Source organism: Amblyomma americanum, chromosome 1, assembly GCF_052857255.1.
Source record: "Amblyomma americanum isolate KBUSLIRL-KWMA chromosome 1, ASM5285725v1, whole genome shotgun sequence".
Classification (NCBI taxonomy): Eukaryota; Metazoa; Arthropoda; class Arachnida; order Ixodida; family Ixodidae; genus Amblyomma; species Amblyomma americanum.
Window position 1 is genome coordinate 42,019,682 of NC_135497.1, and position 13,512 is coordinate 42,033,193.

The following is a 13,512-nucleotide window of genomic DNA, read 5'->3' on the forward strand; positions in this document are numbered from 1 at the left end:
TTGAACAGCATGGTGTCGTGAGGTTTTTGACAGCTGAAGGTGTTTCCCTACCAGTGATTAGTCGCCGTGGGGCTGCCGTGAACGGTGAACTTTGCATTTCATTGGCCACATTGAAGCGTTTGGTAAACGGTTCAAAAAAGAACGTGAAAGTTGCAAAGACAATCAAAGACCGTGCAATCACCCCCGACACAATAATTGCAAAGGTTGATGAGCTGATGAGCCGTCGTTTCCTCGGAGAGGTTCTGTTCACTTTTTTATTTCGAGCGTCAGGGACCATTACTGCTCAAATTTTGTAAGCCTGCAGACTACCAATCTTTTCCGATATTGTGAAAAGCTACATCGGCCGCTTGTCGCATGTCTCATGTCGCATGTTGCATGTCGCAAGAACAAGCGTGTAGAAAATTGACGAATGGAGTCATCTTGCTCCACGACAATTCCCGTCCCCACGTCGCTGATGTGGTTACCACAAAACTGGAAAACTCAAGTGCGAAACGCTGCCACATCCGCCATACGGCCCAGACCTGTCGCCTTGAGATTTCTACATTTTCGGGCGCTTGAAAAAACAGCTCAACGGAACCAGATTGGTGTCGGACGATGACATGAAAAAGTCAGTTACAGACTTTTTGAACCAGCAGCAAAATGAATTTTATGAAACGGTAATCACGTGACTCGTTAGTCTGTGGGACAAAAGTCTAAATGCTCGTCGAGACTAGTTTTAAATAATGTACCCCGTTTGACATACCTTCGCATTGCCTCACTTTTATGACCCCCTTGCCCTCGTATTTGTAGCTCGTAAATAAATTATCATTCTGTACAAGCCATTGCTTTTTTTAAAACGAAAGCTTCACGGCGCTACCTCATAACGATTTCGTATTGCTTGTGGTTTTGGCCTTCAAGCCAGCCAGAGGTAAAGCCTCTTATTGCGCGGTTCGGGTTGGTTGGTTGGTTTTTAGGGAAAGGAAATGGCGCAGTATCTCTCTGACATATCGGCTGAAACCTGAACAGCGCCTTAAGGGAAGGGACAAAAGGAGGAACTGAAAGAAGAAAGGCAGAAAGAGGTGCCATAGTAGAGGCGTTCGGGTGTCCACCGAATCAATCTTCAATTTTTATCCAAAGCAAAGAAAAGGCGAATAGCTGGCCCCCTGGGACGGTTGACACCTCAGTCGCGCTTTAAGCTACGTGGCGGTAGTGACAGATCTTCGCTGCATACGTTGGCATTTACAACGTTGTATCAGAAACGCGACGCTGAAGCTATAGATCGTCGGCCTTCTTTGTTAATTGGCGTTAGCGTTGACAACACTCTAGACTCCGATGATATTGAGGAAAGGAAGACGCATGCATAACTGTCACCCTGGGACAGCAGACGCCTCAATCGTGCTTTTAGGCACGTGGTGACGGGGAGAGAGAAATGTCGGCTTCATGAATTAGCGCTGAGAACGTTGCCGCGGTGGCTCAGCGATTAGAGCGCGCGGCTACTGATCCGGTGTACCCGGGTTCGAACCCGACCGCGGCGGCTGCGTGTTTATGGAGGAAAAACGCTAAGGCGCCCGTGTGCTGTGCGATGTCAGTGCACGTTAATGATCCCCAGGTGGTCGAAATTATTCCGGAGCCCTCCACTACGGCACCTATTCCTTTCCTCTTTCGCTCCCTCCTTAATCCCTTCCCTTATGGCGCGGTTCGAGTATCCAACGATATACGAGACAGATACTACTCCATTTCCTTTCCCCAAAAACCAATTATGATATAGACCTCTGATTCGGGTTGCGCTGCTCTGATGTGTGCCTTGCGCCCATGCTCATCGCTTCTTGTTCACGCAGCCACCAGCCACTATGCTAATAAAGTTCAGTGAGGACGGTCGTGTTCGCTTTCCGGCGGCTGAACATCGCGTTGAAGAAAGACAAGCGGCGTTCAGCACATGTCGCAGTGTGGGAGCAATACAAGCCGTGCTTACATATACTTATCCCGTAGCGTCTGAAGAAAATCGTAGACGACGAATTCGGCGGACGCCGATATCTCGGCGCGCTGCCGCTTCCATTCGGTGCCCAGTCTTGTGCGTCGGCGGTACCGGTGCGTTCGCCTATTGAACATGAGTTCGGCACAGAAAAGTGTCGCAGCTAAGAGCCCGTCTTGTATTCGAATGAACGCTTGTGACGACGTCGAAGACGTCTTGCTGAGCATCGGCCCGTCAACACCATCGGGAGATGACTACTTGGCCGAAAAGCGGCACCTACAGGACCTTGCTCGCTATTTAGATGCTTCGACGGTTGCCGAACACTCAACGGCGGCGGCGGCGGTCCGTCTATGGCCTTTTATGAACATCTATAAGCATCCATAGGGGTGCTTATTGCCAGCTATTGAAAAATCTATGCAACTAAAGCTATAGCTTTGGAACCATACAATTGTCTTAAGCTCTCTATAGAAAAATATATCAGCCTGTATAGACAGCTATAGACAGAAATAGGAAAGGTCTGTAGCTATTTGGGCCAAAATTCGATAGCCGGCCATAGGACATTTTTGTATGGGGAAGAGGTGCCGTAGTGGAGGGCTCCGGAATAATTTCGACCACCTGGGGATCTTTAACGTGCACTGACATCGCACAGCACACGGGCGCATTAGCGTTTTTCCTCCATAAAAACGCAGCCGCCGCGGTCGGGTTCGAACGCGGGAACTCCGGATCAGTAGTCGAGCGCCCTAACCACTGAGCCACCGCGGCGGGGCCCTCTTATTGCGCGGTTCGGGTTGGTTGGTTGGTTTTTAGGGAAAGGAAATGACGCAGTATCTCTCTGAGATATCGGCTGACACCTGAACAGCGCCTTAAGGGAAGGGATAAAAGGAGGAACTGATATCGCTGCCGCTTTCATACGGTACCCACTTTTGTGCGTCGTCGGTGCGTTCGCTTTTTGAACATGAGTTCGGCCGAGGAAAGTGTCGCAGATGAGAGCTCGGCCTGCACGGGAGCGAATAGCGCTGAGAATCCTGCGCCACCATCGTGCCCTCCAAAGAAGAACGCTTGTGACGACGTCGAAGACGTCTTCCTGAGCATCGGCCCGTCAACACCATCGGGAGATGACTACTTGGCCGAACAGCGGCACCTACAGGACCTTGCTCGCTATTTAGATGCTTCGACGATTGCCGAACAGTCAGCGGCGGCGGCGGCGGTCAGGCCGCACCAGACTCCTAGTGACGCGAGCACGGTTGAAGAATGGCTCGAGGGTTCTTCGCGCAAGGCTTTGTCGTGGCGCCCGACAGCTGTACCATGCACGCCGCAGGATGCCACTGCCATAGACGACGCCGTAGCGACGCCCAGCACAGTGCGCGCCATCGACGACTCCGCTGTCAAAAGAGAGGTAAGGGCTCGACGCGAACCATAGGCACTCAAAACTCATATTATTATTAACTGCTCGCAACAAATTGGCGACACTCCATGATGTTCTACAGCGAAAGCAGTGGCCTCGTGGAAGGGTTCTGAGGACAAATGGGAGATGGTCTATATCGATATATAGACCATCTCCCAACTGCGTTCCAACCACTAAGCAACCACACTCATCGTAAACGGAGCTTGTATAAGCTAGAAAAGACTCAAATATGAAACGAGTTGCATGGGTCCATTGCGCCTTTTTTTTTTGTTTTGCGCTGGTCGCAGAAGCTACATCACACCTCCAATCACTGTAGCAAGCCGTCCACTTCGGTAAGGACGTTACGAGTCTGAATAGACTGGCGGTAAGGTTTTTAGTTGCAATTTTTTCGGTGGTGAATTCGTGTTCTGCCGCTGGAAAACCGTCGACATGGCCAGAGAATAAATTTTTATTTGGAACAATAACAGGATGGAGCTAACCTCTTTGCCCCCACCAGCTCTTCCGATGCAATTTTTCGCACTTTCCGGGGCGAGTCATGGATGCTGTCAGACGCGCTCTTTGATTTGTTTGCGGCGTGTTTCGCACGCCTTTCTTATTGAGCCTCGGATACGCGTTCTGCCTTCGACTCGCGACCGGGTACGTCCGCACAGCTTTGTAACTGCCGAGCGTTCGGGCGCTTCTCTCGCCTGGCTTCAAACCCGCGTCGCATTCGATATTCCGAAGACGCTCGCTGGCTCTCTAATCCTCCAGCTCCTCCCACAGATTGCAGCACCACTGCCGCCAAGCACGAGGATGCAGTTCATCAATGCAAACAGAGGTGAACTGGTGTGACGCACCGTCCAGTGGTCTGAAGCGTCAGCCGAGCACGCTACTGGCGTGGGTTCAAATCCCGTTTCGCGGTTTTTACAGCAATAGCAGTTAGTGTCGTAACGCAACACGGGCTTTACACCGGAGCACAGAACCGCTCGGCTGATCGGCAACGTATGGCTGCTTGCGGTGATCTTTGTCGTGCCGATCGTCGTCGTAACACAGCCGCAAGCGTTTTAGAGATAATCGTCTTTGAGGAAGAAACCCAGAGGATGCATGTGTATTCTCATGACAACACCCGGGGATTGGAAAGGGTAGAGGCATGCATAGGCCAGATAATTGGTTATCAGGAAAGGCGCAGTAGCTGTAACTCGACTCCTAAGCCACGCCCCAACCAAGGGGAAGGGGCAATGACGTCGGATAGAGCACGGAAAATAAAAGTAAACATTTCGAAAGATTTGCCTGTCTGGTTGGGTTTGAAGACTTATAATAAACTGTACATCTCCAACAAAAATTTAACTTCAACCCAACGTTTCGAAGCAGACTCGGCTTCTTCATCAGGGGTGACTGTGGGCAATAGCTAACATCTTTTAAGTATGGGGGAGGAGGGGGTCAAAGGAACGACAGCTGTGATGCGAAAGGCGTGGCGGAGGGTGGTTTAGGCTGTTAGTCACGCTGGCGCACTGCAGGGAGGTGGTGAATGGCGACTTTTTTTCGTTGAGTCGAAGATCGAAGTCCCTGGGCATATACCGGGGGCAGGTTTCCTTTTGTGCGGTTGATGTTGTTTGGGGTGGTTTGGATGTGCCAGAATTCCAGAAGGAGCCTTTTGTGGTAATTTGTTTCGGTTCCGAAGATGCGGGTTTCTTCAAAGTTGATTCTATGGTTGGAGTCCTCGGAATGTTCGGCTACTGGATTGCGCTCTCTTGCGAATTTGCGAACGTCGTTTTTATGAGGCAGAATTATTTCTTTGAAATTTTTGGTTTCGCCGGTGTAGCTTTCGTCGCAGTCGGCGCACAGAATTTTGTAGACAATGCCTTGGGCTCTTTTTCTCCGCGGCCGGTCCTTGGGAACAAGTAGGCAAAGCGCAATAGTGTTTGTGGGCTTGTGCGCAACCTGCAGACCGGCTTTTTTTCAGGATTCGGGCGATGGTTTCTCTGACACCTCCGACATAAGGTAAAGTGAGGTATTTTGGCGGTGGCGTTGGTCTTTGTGCGTTGATTTCTTGGTGAATGTTGTTTTTGACGTCGAATGGCTTTTTGAATAAAGTCTTTTGGGTAGCCGTTCATGATGAGTTCTGTGAATGTCGTGCGTTGTTCTTTTTTTCTGTCAAGTTCTGTGCTGCAGTGTGTCTCAACTCTTCTGAACAGCATCTTCACCGCTGATGCTTTATGGGCTGTCGGGTGGTTCGAGGAGAAGTGGAGATACCGGCCTGAGTGGGTTGGGTTGCGGTATACGGAGAATGGAAGGGTATTGTTGTTTCGGGACGCGAAGACGTCCAAAAACGGCAGGAAGTTTTCTTGTTCCACCTCTAGCGTGAACTGAATGTCAGGTTCTACGGAGTTTAATTGACGAAGGAAATTTTGAGTCTCAGATTTTTTGATGATGGCGAAGCAGTCGTCGACATACCTGAGGAAAATATTTGGTTTCGGGTGGAATGAGTGTAGGGCTCGTTGTTCGATGTGTTCCATGGTTAAATTGGGCATGACGACAGAGATGAATGCTCCCATTGGTGTTCCTTTCTCTTGTCGGTAAAAATCCCGGTTTGACTAGAAGTAGGTATTTGATAGGCACAATACCAGGAGGCGGCACACATCATTTACACTCATCGGGGTTCGTGCGCTGAGTGTGTCGTCGCGTTGTAGGGTGTCTCGGGTAGCGGTCACCGCAAGCTTCACGGGGATTTTTGTGGACAGGGACACCACGTCGAAGGATACAAAGCATTCGTCAGCCTCAAGGGTGGCTTGGGACATCATTTCGATGAAGTGACTAAAATGATGGATATGGGTTGCTGTTTTTCCTGCGATTGCGGATATGAGTTTGTGAAGGTATTCGGACAACGAGCGAAGAGGGGTACACAGGAAGTCCACAATCGGGCGCAATGGGATCCCAGGTTTGTGGACTTTGGGCAGGCCGTAGAATGCTGGAGCCGATCTGTTGGTGCTTAATAACTGAAGGTAGAGGTTTCGGAAGTTGGGGTAATTTTGGAATACTTCTTTCAATGTTTTGTTTTGCCTTGCTTGTGTAGTTGTGTTCGGGTCCTTCTTCAGTTTTTCATATTCTTGAGTGCTGAGTGAGGTGGATATTTTCTCTTCGTAGTGCCACCTGTCCAGAACGACTGTTGTGTTGCCCTTGTCCGCTGGGAGGATCACTATGTTGGTGTCTGTCTTGAGGTCTTGCAACCCTGCAAGACCTCAAGACAGACGGCGGCGGTGTATTGTATTCGTTATGGAGGGCGCGAGAGACTCAACAACGACAGAAGGAAGCGAGGAAGAGACAACGCGCTCAAGAGACGCCAGAAGAACGCACCGCACGACGCTGCTAGAAAAAGTCGTGCCACGTCCCGGCCTGACTTTTCAACTGCGGAAGAGACCGGTTTCCCAAAAGCGTCGGAATGAGACGCTGCGTAGACAACGTGCGAGAAAACGAGGCTTTCGCAGTTACACTAGGGTTAGCCAGAGGCAAACCACAGCCATTTTTTTTGTAGTGGGAGCTACAAAAAATGTAGTCGAGCATTTCACGCCACACGCAAAAGGCCAGTTGTGCGCATGCGCCGTTACCATAGCGACCGGGGAGGAGGAGTGGGTGCGCCGCGCACTTCTTCGCCGCCGTCGCCGCTCTTTTTTCCCGAGTCCCTCCTTTATCCCTTCCCTTATGGCACGGTTCACGTATCCGCCGACATGTGAGACAGATACTGCGCCATTTCCTTTCCCCAAAAACCAATTTAACCTTACGGCCGCGGTCTGTGGTGTCGGTCTCCACGGCAGGCGCCTTATGGATAACACCTACCGTTCCGCTGAACGCATCAAAGTGCACCGGCATTTTTGAAAGCTTGGCTCCGGGGGGAAGGAAAGGCTGCAGTATCTGTCTAATTTTATCGGCGGACACCTGAACCGCGCCTTAAGGAAAGGAATAAAGGAGGGACTGAGAGAAGAAAGAAAGAGGTGCCGTAGTGGAGGGCTCCGGAATAATTTCGACCACCTGGAGACCTTTAACGTGCACTGACATCGCACAGCACACGGGCGCCTTAGCGTTTCCCCTACATCGAAACCCAGCCGCCGCGGTGGGGTCCGAACCTGGGTACTCCGGATCCTGGAGCGGAAGGATTGACTTTGTGCATCAGAGAGAAAGCAACAAGTCTAAATACTGTGTAGGCGCCATTGGGACAACTGCGCGTTACTTTACCGATCATCGGGCAGTGTTTATCTCTGCCAAAACAATTGAATAAATAAACAATGTGTCTCACCGAACACTTCTTCAATGCTTAACATTTTAGTCTCAACAACAAACTCGACAACATGCGTGACCAGCGTAAAACTAAAGCTCTCGCTACGTATATCCTGGCATTGCTGGGCTAAGCCACTGCCAATTATTTTTTCCTCTTGAGCATGTACCAATTCGCCCAGCAATTCACGCTTCTTTCTAGACACCGGGCTTCCTTCAGTTTTATTGAAATGAGCGGCAGCGCAGCAAGGGCACGAACAAGAAAGCGACACCACATGCGCACACATGTTAGTGTCCTTGATGCGTCGCCGTTCATTTCATCATGCTCCAACGCCCCTAAGGCCGTTATTTCCTTCAGTTTTGTTGACACATAGATTGGGCCCCATTTTTGCACTGTCTAGCGAAGACAGCCTTCGGTAGGTAAAACTACGCGCTAGCACATCTCAATTTGTCTGAAAAAGTGAAGTATGCCGGGTTGCAAAAGTGAGGCTAAACAGAGTCCCGAACCTGTTCGGCACGGTTCCTTTGAATCGTTCCTGTTCGGGTTCAGTTCCAAGAGGGCGAAAAAAAATGAGTTCGGTTTAGTTCCGGTTCCGGGCAAAAAAAAGGTTTCGGTTCCGGTTCGACACCATGGAGCCTGTGGAGGAGGTAAACTTTATTAAAGAGGAGGTCTTAGGCGCGGTTTGGGGGGACGTTCCCCTCCCCGCGGTGGGCTCCTCTTCTAGGCCGGACGCCAGGTGGCTGTGTGACGATGTCGTTCGGCGACCTCTTCGGCCCGTTCTGTGACTCGGTGTTGAACCTCCGGGCCGAAGCTGAGCAGTGCGGCCTCCCACAGCGATTGGGTAGAGAGCTGCAGACTGTTCTACGGCTTGTCTTGATTACAGGAGTATAGGATGTGTGGTGTGTCTGCCTTATGGTGTTCACAGAGAAAACAGACGGGGCTAAACTCCTCTGGGAACCATATAGAGTACATGTACGGATTAAAGTGTCTGTTTGGAGCTGCCACCAGCTGACTCGTGTTTTACATAGAGTTCTACGTTGTTTTGGGAAGAATTGTCTTTTTTTCTTGTAGTAGGTAATAATTTCTTTGTAGGTCATCACTCGATCCTTTGCAGACCGGAGCTTGGTGTAGCGCACCTCCCGGTTAACTACGATTCCTCGGGCAAATTGGTGTGCCGCCCCGTTTCCAGGATGGCACGAATGGGCGGGGAACCAGATCGATGTGATCTGGATGGTATTGGAGATTTGTTGTAATAATTTGATGGCTGCGGAGTGGTCCCTTCCTTTGGAAAATTTTTGAATTGCTGTTTTAGAGTCGCTGATCATGTATTTGGCAGTGGTGGAGGTAATGGCTAAAGCTATGGCAATTTCTTCGGCCTCCTCCAGAAATTTTCGTTTATCGATTGTCGCCTATGCGAGCGGAGAACCTCGATGATCGACAACTGCCAGAGAAAAGGCGTCTCTGTCCGCATGTTCTGTCACGTCCAGATGCGCCGTGTCTTTCTGAACTGAAAATCTTTCGTGAAGTTTTTCTGCCTTAGCCTTTCTTCTGTCCGTATCGTAGTGTGGATGGGTGTTTTTGGGCAGAGGATAGACTATTAAGTGTTCGTGCATGTGTCTTGGAATTAGGAAGGTGTGTGTACGGATTCCTTCATGTTGTATTTCTGCCTTTTTTAAGATACAACGTCCCGTTTCAGACCTGATAGTCTATCGTATTGTGCGGTGAGGGTGCTTCCATCATTTCCGCTAAGGTGTTGTAATTTCCTAACTGTAATAGTTTTTCATTAGGCGTATGACGGGGGAGGTTGAGCGGGAGGTGGTTGAGGGGGAGGTTGATTCACACAGATTCACCATATATCTTGCGCCGAGCCGTGGCGGACTCCCTCGGCGCTGCGTGGAACTCGTTTTTTAACTGTGAGGGTGGGGCACATTGCCGGCGGGCGCGCGAATTACGAAAAGAGGCGCACTGCTCAGACCACAAGCTCCAGGTGCAGGTTTTCAACCACGCAGCGCCGAAGAATGCCGCCACGGCTCAGCGCAAGATAGGGTGTATCTGTATGAATCGATGTCCGCCCGGCCTCTGCGGCGCTTGTCCACCGAGGCGCCCTAGCACGAGAGGTTGCATGGCACTCACCGCCTGAGCGACGCTGAGGTAGAGTTGTGTTCGGCCGAGACGGGACCTTGTCTTGCAACGAGGTTCAGTCTCTAGAATGTGCTACGCCGGTAGTGCAAAGCATTTCGTGCTTACGTCTATTCTCGACCGCGAGTTTGGAACACTGAATCTTAGTTTTTTTTTTTGCCGCCTACAGGTGAGGCCTGACATTGAGGGGTGCACTGTACGGACCCGGCAAGGCAGCGCAGAGACTGCCAGGCACATACGCTTTTTCCTGCTTCCGTGTTTCGAAATATTTTGTGGGCATAAGCACCTAACTTGGCCGAGACCCATTCAAAGAGTGAGGCTAGCAGCACTTAAAGGGGCCCCGAAACAAATAATCAGTGCATTGTTTAGCCTCTTGGTTCCATAGAATGAGTTATAGTGATGATATTAGCATCGGTCGTGCCGCATATACTCCGGTTTTTAATATTTTATTTAGCTCGCAAAAACAAATTAGTGGCGCTGACGGTGTCGCCATGCAGTGGCGGTTTTTAACAGCGGCTATGACATCACTTAGCGGGAGCTGGATGATTGGACAAAGAGTAAATGTACTGCAAATTGTGTTAATAACCAGAGATACGTTTTGCCGATTTTGTTTTTTATATTGCATTAACAAAACCAACTTGTTTGCCCTAAATAAAGCACTGTAAAGCAAGTAAAACAAAAATACACCACCAGAGGCTCTGGCTACTTTTTGCATCGAAGGACTTTGCGCCTCTCTGTAAACATCCTGCGACCTATCACTCCACACTTATGGCTATTCTCTATGTATCTGAGAGCGGCTTTGCGGACGAGCCGATCGAGCCATTGCACTGTATAAGTGCTCGTTTAGGTCCCAAGGAAGGATGCGTTCCTTTCACATTTAGCAGGCATTGCGCACTGTCAGCTTGTGGAGGATCACCGGGCGGCGGTGACCGATGGCGCCACGTTCCTGTCAACTGCGCGCGCTCCTTGCTCGCCGTGACCAACCAGCCCGCTAGGAGCGACTGGTGATGGTAGGCGGCAAGCAGTAGCGATACGCGCCATGCTAAATGTGTCTCATATCTTGAGCAGGCTGTCACACCGTCGCAGTATTTCGCGCTCGAGTTCGGATCCACAAGTAAGGGAACGTCACTTATCAGTGTTCCCTTCTGAGCCGTCAACGTGACCTACCTGGGGATCTTAAACGTGGACTGACATCGCACAACACTCGGGCGCCCTTAGTGTTTCGCCTCCATCGAAACGCGGCCGCCGCGGTCGGGTTCGAACCCGGACACTCCGGATCAGTAGCCGAATGTCCTAACCACTGAGCCACCGCGGCGGGTCTCGTTGTTGTTTCGTTGTGCGGTTTTGCGCTGGTTTGCTCGCTTCTTGGGGTCATTTCACGTTTTTGTTCACGTATGAAGACATTTTTGACAATTGTGACAATTGTGACAATTGTGAGAGGCTTGTAAAAAGTGGTCGTGGTTTTCTGAGCGCCTCAACAGCCGCTGTTCTTTGAATATTTTCAGAACACTTCAACTGTTGGCATACCTGACAGAAAAGCGGAAGTACAGATATCTGACTTCAAAGCTTAGTCAAGATCCTCTTGAGAATCTGTTCGGAATCGTAAGGCAGTTTCCAGGATGCAATCAACACGTATCATACACTGAACTAATATTTAATCACAGGCAATCACCTTTCATTTGATGGGCTATAGCTCATAAAATGAGTATCGAAGGTAATCATCCTGAGACAGTGATATATTTTCTGCTAGACTTTGAAGACAGATGTTATGGAGCATGCCCAGATAAGCAGCCTTCAAATGCAGTGTCAAGACATTAATTTCACTCATGATCAGAATTCAGCTTGTATGCCAGCGTATGACCACAATGAGCACGCAGCTAAAAGTGACTGTAGACTTTTTTTCTACCGAGCAGGGTATGTTCCACGGAAGTGCGTACTGAAGACAAATTACCAAATGTGCATAACCTTGCTTACAAGGCAGTCTCCCGATGAAAACTTTTTCTCTGCGAGGATGACAAAATACCGCGACCACGGAGGACTGCAGTACCCATTGGTGCAACTTAATGGCTTTGTGTTGAAATTTTAAAACTTCTTCACAGATTGGTTTAGCTGGAATAAATTGCATTCCGAAAGAATTCCTGATGTGTTGGAAGTGGTTAGAAGTGGGCTGCAGCTGGAAGTTGGTTGCCCCGTTCACGCAGAAAACCTCCCTAAGTCACAACTTAATCATAAGGTTTCATTTCGTAACTAGTCTGCATTTATATGTGAAAGGTATATATATATATATATATATATATATATATATCTATATATATATATATATATATATATATATATATATATATATATATATATATATATATATATATATATATATATATATATATATATATATATATATATATATATATATATATATGCAGTGGTGACAAATCTGCCTCATTTGTTTCAAACAGCAGTGGCTGCATGGCTGCCCAAATATATAAGAAGTGACTGTAACTGTTGTGTCTAACTGGCTTGCGGATATGTCTACGTGCCGAATTCCTTCTACCTATCGTTTTCCTAGCTACCCCTGTGTTTTCTGTAAGTCTCGGCTCCTTGTGAAAGAAAATAATTATTGCCGCTGTCACTCTTAATTCCGCGTTTGTCCCTGGCATGAATCAAATGCCGCTACACCACATTCTACTACTATTGACGTTAAGTATTAATGTAAAAAGCTGTACAACCCCTCTGTGTGCAGTGCTTTATAATCTCCCTCATGCAAAGTCCCTTGTGAACTTTTGAGGAATGAATAAATATCTGCACAGGCCAGAAATAAAGTTCAATTCAAGGTCCGCTTAGCCATTTCGCTAACACCCACGCGAATGTCACGATAATAATTCAATTCGTCGGCGTGGCTACTTTGCTTACTGCGACGACAGCCATATTTGCCACTCGTTTTTACCAGTGAAGACGCGTGCAGCGCCACCACACGCCGCCGCGCCCTGTCGACCCCAGCGGTGCCACCCCGAGCCGCGGCTGTGAGCACCACGGATCACCTCCATGTTGACCACACTACCCAATATTCTATTTCACTGGGTGCGTTCCAATACCTCCGAGTACACGGTAACTTAGACGTCTAGCCGGACAGCCGCCATCTTGGGACGCGTTCCATTTCTCACGATGCCGTATAAGATGACTGCTTCGCCGAAGTCTACATCGATGCAGGCTAACTTGCTGTCTAAAGATGGCGGAGCTGATGTACGTGGATGGGCGAGTCGTGCTCTTGAGGGCGTCGAATTGTACCCGGAGTATAGGAAAGGAAAAATGTGAGTCGTTCCATTGTTATTTGGTACGCAAACTAGTGGCTAATTAATCTTTGTGGACGTGCGATTCCTAGGAGTGAATCACGCATGAGAGAATCGTGCGGTTGAGAGCTTTGCTACAGCAGCGGACGCTGTAGGTCTGTTCACGTGGTCTGTTTACGTGATCCGGCATCTGACGATGCCGGATCTTAATTAGCACTTTGATTTTAGGGATTAATACTCGTCGCTGTCGTTGGGTTCCTCGACGGGCGTTAAGACGGCTGGCGTGACGGTTAACAAATGTTTTTCTGTTGCTCTATTAGTTGCATCAACTCTTTCGCGTACATTCTTTCTTTTATCTCTACAGTCTCAGAACAAACACACCGGCATGTTGCGAATTGATTTTAGTCTTTGCAGGATTAAAGCTCGCTGCTGTCTACGTTTCTGGCCGTCGTCGAGTACACATGTACGGAAGACAGCAGGT

At 49.1% G+C, this 13,512-nt stretch overlaps 1 pseudogene; it reads left to right on the forward strand.

Moving 5' to 3' along the window:
• Positions 1 to 2,906: 2,906 nt before the first annotated feature.
• The window catches only part of LOC144128183 (uncharacterized), a 44,748-nt pseudogene continuing 34,142 nt past the window's right edge, over positions 2,907 to 13,512 (forward strand).